We start from the raw sequence: 6,495 nt of genomic DNA, 5'->3' as shown, positions 1-6,495 counted from the left end.
CTGAGCTACTGTTATTGTGTTTACTGCTTTGCCCTTAATAATGGTGGAGGGAGTTAGGACGAGGCAGCAAAATCTGATAGCCCTGGGGTGGGACCCAGAATGGTGGGTTCTGGGTCTTGCAGTATTGTGAGATATGTGCCCCTCCCCTCGAAAGGGGGCACCCAGTGTGTGGCATGGCTGAGTCATAAAGAAGACCCTGCAGCACCTGTAGAGTGGGGGCGGGGATCTCCTGACAGACAAGGCACCCTCAGAAGAGGGCATGTGAGCTCTGCAAACTAATTCGGCGGCAATGCAGTACAAAGGTGACTGGGGCACTTTGCAGCTCCCACCACACCCTGGAATGAGGAGCAGCAATCAGGCAGTGCCAAGCACCCGGGGCTCAACTGGAAACAGGGGAACAGATCTCAGCTGGGTCAATGGGCCCCGGGTCCATGGGTGGCCATGGGGTGGGGCCAAATCCCCACAAGCAGAAAGGCTGCTGGACCCGCCGGCCATGGGGCGGAGAGGGGAGGTTGGGAGGATGCTGATCCTGCGCAGTTTACAGCCTGCGTGAATGTGGGGGGGCATTTAGCAGAGACCGACGCGCCCCGTCCAGCCCAACACACGGTGCTCGGCTGGGTCCCAGTGGCTCACCCACCCGCTGGCTCACCCCTAGCGCCAGCCAGCGCCGGGTTCCAAGCGCACCGCCCAGCGCACGCCCCCCCAGAGAGCGGCTGTCGCTCTCGGGCGCCGCCCGGCCCCCAGGCTCTGTCTGGCCAGTAGGTTCCATTCAGGCTCCGGGGAGGAGCCAGCGAAGCCCAACCTGAAACTTTCCCCTGCTGGGAGGGACGGAGCCGCCCGAGTCGCCTCTGGAGCTTGGTTTGCACCTGTCAGGCCCTAGCCCAGGCAAAGCCCAGCTGCAGCTCCGTCAGCTAAAGCAGGAACAGGATGTTACTCTGTAAGGCAGCTGCCAACAGGCCACATGGAGCCGGGCCTGGCCACCACAAGGATGCTGAGCCTGATCTAAGATCCACCGCTCCACAGCCGGACAGAGCCACCGGGACCAGGACGGGTGCTGGGTGCAGTGTGATGCGAAGGGGCTCTCCAGCATAGCGCTGGTCGGCACCCCACAGCTCAACAAGACGTGAGGCCAGCGTGGGGCCCCCAGTGCCAGGGCTGTGGCTGAGGTTACGTTCCTGTCTGCAGCACAGCTACCAACTGGATGAGAGGGCAAACTGCATGACAAGTGTGTCCTCATTTTCCTCTTCCTGCTGGCTCCCAAATGCTGTCCACCGCTCGGACGTGTTTTTGGCCCCCAGAGTGTGTGATGCCTGGCACAGGGCGGTGGGTGTCCAGCAGGCACTGAAGCTACTTCTAGACTGCAGGAATTTGTTGGATAAGGGAGAGTGGTGGACATGGTATATCTAGAATTTTGTAAGGCATTTGATGTGGTCTTGCATGATCTTTTTATCAGTAAACTAGGCAAACATAACTTAGATGGGGCTTCTATAAGGTGGGTGCCTAACTGGCTGGATAATGTTCCCAGAGAATAGTTATTAATGGTTCACAATCATGCCCGAAGGGCAGAACAAGTGGGACTTTGGCTGCGGAACTGTAGTGGCTGCATATTTCATTCCCTATTTATTCAAGTGCAATCTCCACACCCAAGAATGCCCAAGTGAAGCACTGTGGGCCCCTCTTCTATAGGTTAAAAGGGGCAAAGAGTAGATGAAAATGGTTCATTTTTGCCCATCCAGTGACTTCATCCAATCATATCGGTATCTCATTTAGGAGTATATCTGTGTGTTTATTTCATAGCAAATGTTTCCTGTATCCTCTCCAAAGCATGTGCTTTGACTTCTTCCTCAGGATCTTCCAAATCCTCAGCCTGTTGGTACCAATCTAATCTGTGCCTTTGTATTCAAGCTTTGACAAACTTCACATAGTTGAAGTTCTCATGTTCAAACAGCTTCTTCTGCACAGTGAACTGAAGAAAAAGTCCAGCTGGCACATTCAATAGACTGTCCACTGCTGAGTCATTCGCTATTTCTAGCCCGAGTTTTTTGCTAACATAATCCATTAAGGCATGCTGGAGACACTGATTGCTGAAGTCCTTGGCTCTATGTTGTTGGGCATCTTTTTTCAAATAATGGCTCTTAAATATAGAGAAATATTGAAGTATCAGTTGTTCCAGCCATTGCTGAGGATCATTTTCTTTGGGGAAAATCATCATGCATCTTCGGAAATGTGTGAGCGGCTTCCCCCAAAATGTGAAGCTTCAGATCAACTTCAGAGCAAACTGGAGTCTGAAGTGTTTTCAATTCCTCCTATTGAAGTTTCTCATTGAACATATGTAACAATTTCCTGCAAAATGTTCATCAGTCTACCTTGAAATAGACCCTCTTCAATGTAACTATTACATTTGGCCATCAGCGTTTCAGCAGTTTTTTCTGTTTTCTGTAACCGTTTTTGTTTTTTTGTAAACCAATGTTTCACTGGTTGGTCAATCAAAAGTCTAAATGTTTGGTTCTCATGTTGACAGAGTTAATTCTAGAATTCCTCAGGCTTTTCCCTGCTCGTATCTTCTGACTGAACTCCCTTTGTTATCCAAGTCTTTTTGCAGATAGAACTCAATTTTTTCATGAATTTCATGGTTCTAATAAAAAAAAGGGGCACCAATTCAGAAATTTTCTTTCCAAATTATTTCAAATTGCATATCCAATTCATGGTTTTCCAGTTTACTTTCTTTTCTCCAGCCTTCTTCGAAAAACATGTCCACTGTCCTTCCAATTACTTTCATGTTGTCATCTTGAATATTGGCTATATTGCGGTGGCAACCCTCTTTAATGTGAGTGGCTTCCTTACATTTCTTAAATGAGTGAGCAACTTTCCAGTTTTTTCTTCAGGCTCTTTGCACTTCTGATACAACAATATTTGGAAAGTGGGGCAGCAAATCTGAATCTGGTAGAATAGTACAGGGAAAATTGTAAGAGCTCCAGAATTTTCTGTTGTCCACACAGTAGTCTCTGTTGCATTTCACATTGTTAGCTTCTATTCATCAGGAGAGAGAGATTCTTAATTGCAGTCTGGCAACACTTGTACCAACTGTGTTTTTTCCAGATCATCCTCCATGATATCAGAAAAGTTTATTTTCTCATTTAGATTTTTCATCTTTGCTGCAGTTTTGATGACTTAATCCAGTAGCTCCTGGAGGCGTTTCCTGTGTCTCGTGTTTTGTTCACATGCGGAAACATCACTGACGTTCTGATGCGCAAATTAGCAGTGGGATTTATGCCCCGCTCTTTGCTTTCTGAGAAATCCATGGAGCACAGCTTTCAAAATCTTTCATTTCAGTGGCATTCTCCATGACCATGTTAACAATGGTTCTGTTGTTCAGTCCAGTCACCAGGATAGCCAACTCGTTGTCATGTTGATAACTCTCTTCCACCTTGGCCTGTTCAGGGGCTTTCATACTTTGTGTCCATCACCAGGATGAAATCACAGCCCTGTTCCTTTTCTAAGATTGCTCTAGCTTGAAGGAGCAACATGAAGGCTCCCTGCGTACCTCAGCCGCTACTCACTGCAAACTGCCGCTGGAATGTGGCGTTCAGGAAGGTGGATTTCCCAGTGCTCTGCACTCCCAGCATCATCACAACCAGCATTTTGGTCCTTCCCCTCAGCTTGGCCCAGAGTTCAGAATGTCGGTCACCCATTGCAGTGGGAGGTTGCAGACATGTCCGTTCATCAGGTGAACAGGAAGCTCTTTTAGCATGAGGTCAATTGCGATGCCTGAGAGGTGGGTGAGTTGCCTTCCACTTTTTAGGGTATTGCAGCCTTTAACCATGGGGTGCACAGCCTCCTGGGACTTCCCCAACTTTCACATGGAATGCTCAACCTGTAAAGAAGTGGCAGAACTAATCTGAGAGACTTGCATTTCTCTTTGTATTCAGCCTGTAGGTTCAGAACAATTCCTTCTATCAGTGTGAGCCAGCTGAAATTTGATCCATTTCAGGAAATAGTGTTTCTCTAATGGAAGTAGATGTTGTACAACCTTTGAGTCTAGTCAAATCATTAATAAGATCACATTTATTCTGTCTGTGTAATTGCAAAATCTTATCTTTCAGCTGAGATTTATATTTCTCAGCAGGGATATCTTCCCTGACCTCTCATTCGACACAGTTCTTTTTCCACATTAGCCAGGATTTTCCATAAATCCCTGAAGAGCTTTAGCATTTCTTTCTCTGAGGCAATTTCTTTAATGCAGTTGCTTGCAATCTGACATTCCATGCTGTCATCATCTATTTGGATGCCTTGTTCACGCACTGGAATTAAAACTTCCTGTATCAGAATCAACAGTGTTTCCTCTTGGGGGGGGGTCCTCTGTTTTATCCAAGAAATCGTATTCCTCTTCTATGAAAATGGATTGGGAGACTGATTCATCCAAGATAATTTCTAAGTCTTTTGGAAGAATGTCTATTCATTTCTTTTGCAGAAACCCTTAATCTCTGAGGGTTTTTCACCAGCTGATTTTTTTTTCTAATTCATGAGTCCTAGGACAAAAAAAGATTACACTAATGTAAGGAACAAGAAACAGGGTATATGAAGCAGCCACACTTAGCGCTAATGTTTTTAGTTGTGTAGCATAATTAGAAATTTAGTAATTTGCACAGTAATCTGCAAATTAAACAATCTGAGATAGAGAATAAATATATTGTATTTATTCTCAGCTGATTGAAAAATGCCATTTTCATTGAAGTTTTCCTCCTCTTGAAGTTTGAAAACAAATGTTAATTTTTGAAATTTGTTACTTTGAAATCATGGGGAAATACAATTTACTTTACTTTTCTCCCACTTTTGTTGAGTGCTAATTTAACAATAGTAAAGTAGAATAAAGCAAAACTAACAGATTCGTGGAAAAACTTAAAATGCTAAAAATCTTTTGCTGTTCTCTTTCCACCACAGTGCAACATGTTCATTTCAACCTGCTATTTTGAACAGAATATTTCTGTGCTAGCTGCTCTACCTAGTGTTTGGGGCTTGCATTACAGCATCAAAACTGTTTTAAATTTAAAAGCCAATGATCCACAGGATATCTATTTTGTAAAGAATCCCCAAGTTAAAGAGCTATCAGTTTATTTTTGGATATTATACAGCACTGAGCATATACTCTGTTGGAAACAAGTAACTTTGTTTTATATCATGAAATGATTCTGTATGCATTAGACTAACATTCTGTAATAAACTACAGAGATTACAAAAAGAAAGAGAAGATAGCGAGAGAGGCTCTTGCAGAACTGTGTTGCGATTATGGTTACTGCTAGAGGTACAAAGGGATGCAGAGGAAGTCAGAGGTTTGAAACACACAGGTGATGACTCTGAAATAGCTCTCCTGGCACCTGGCCTTTTCAGGTTCTGTCTGGGGATGGGTATACATTGGATGTAGATCTGTGTACAATTGAGAAGTCAGCTGGAGCCTTGAGCGTACTATATGCTGGAGTCTGGAAAGGGGAGATTAGTGGAGAGCCCTGTAATTGTCCATCTTCTTCAGCCTCTACATCTAGATGGGAATCTCAATGATGGGGTCTCAAGGAGGCCATAGAGGGGGCATCAGTATCCTGAGGGACAGGAGATTGTGGCCAGCATGGGACTCAGACCAGCCGTTGTTGAGGAAGCTGCAAAAGTGTAGACAAGAGGCAGACGGCAATAGAGGCTTGTTCCTATGCCTGGCTGAACCCGGGATGTTTCATACAACTTGTAAGCAAGTGAAAAACAGGGTTTGCATGGAGAGGTTTGCCCAGCTGTAATATTGATTCTGATGAGAGCCTAGTAAATATTTGACATAGGGTTACTGGAGCCAAACAAAGTGTGACTGACTTGTACAGGAAGCGAAATGGAATCAAAGTCACTTTTGAACCACTATGGGTCAATTCTTTTCCCTAAGGCACAGGTCTAGCAAATGCACTGTGGTAGCATGGTAAAACAAAAGGAAAAATATATAATACTTTAAAGACTAACAAGATAGTTATTAGGTGGTGAGCTTTCGTGGGCCAGACCCACTTCTCCAAATCCTATTCTGAAAGAGAATTGGCGTGACCATATATAACAAAGGAATACAATGAAGAGGGTGAGCACATTATAAACTAATAAATCAGATTGTAGAACAAAAGGTGGGGCGGGGGAGAGGGAAGGTTCTGAAGTTTCTCTCTGTAATCTAGTGTTAAAGTCTTTCTGAAGTAAGATGCATGTTGTCAGGTCTCTAAGGGAATGCCCAGGTAGACTGAAATGTAGACGAATAGGATTTTCTCTTGGAACATGTCAGATTTGTGGGCATTGATTCTTTGGCAAAGTGACTGAGCAGTCTGTCAATTTACATTGCAGAGGGACACTGCTGACACATGATGGCATAAGTCACATTGCTGGATGAACAGGAATATGAGTCCTTGATCGTATAACTGACATAGTTAGGTCCAGTGATGGTGTCACCAGAGTAGATATGTGGACAAAGTTGGCAATGGG

General features: G+C 44.7%; 1 pseudogene; it reads right to left on the bottom strand.

Moving 5' to 3' along the window:
• Positions 1–3,023: 3,023 nt before the first annotated feature.
• Positions 3,024–4,266, bottom strand: LOC142831183 (up-regulator of cell proliferation-like; annotated as a pseudogene).
• Between the last annotated feature and the right edge of the window lie 2,229 nt (positions 4,267–6,495).

Source organism: Pelodiscus sinensis, chromosome 12, assembly GCF_049634645.1.
Source record: "Pelodiscus sinensis isolate JC-2024 chromosome 12, ASM4963464v1, whole genome shotgun sequence".
NCBI lineage: Eukaryota > Metazoa > Chordata > Testudines > Trionychidae > Pelodiscus > Pelodiscus sinensis.
Note: the sequence above shows the minus strand (reverse complement) of the source record. Positions and strands in the feature narration are given on the sequence as shown.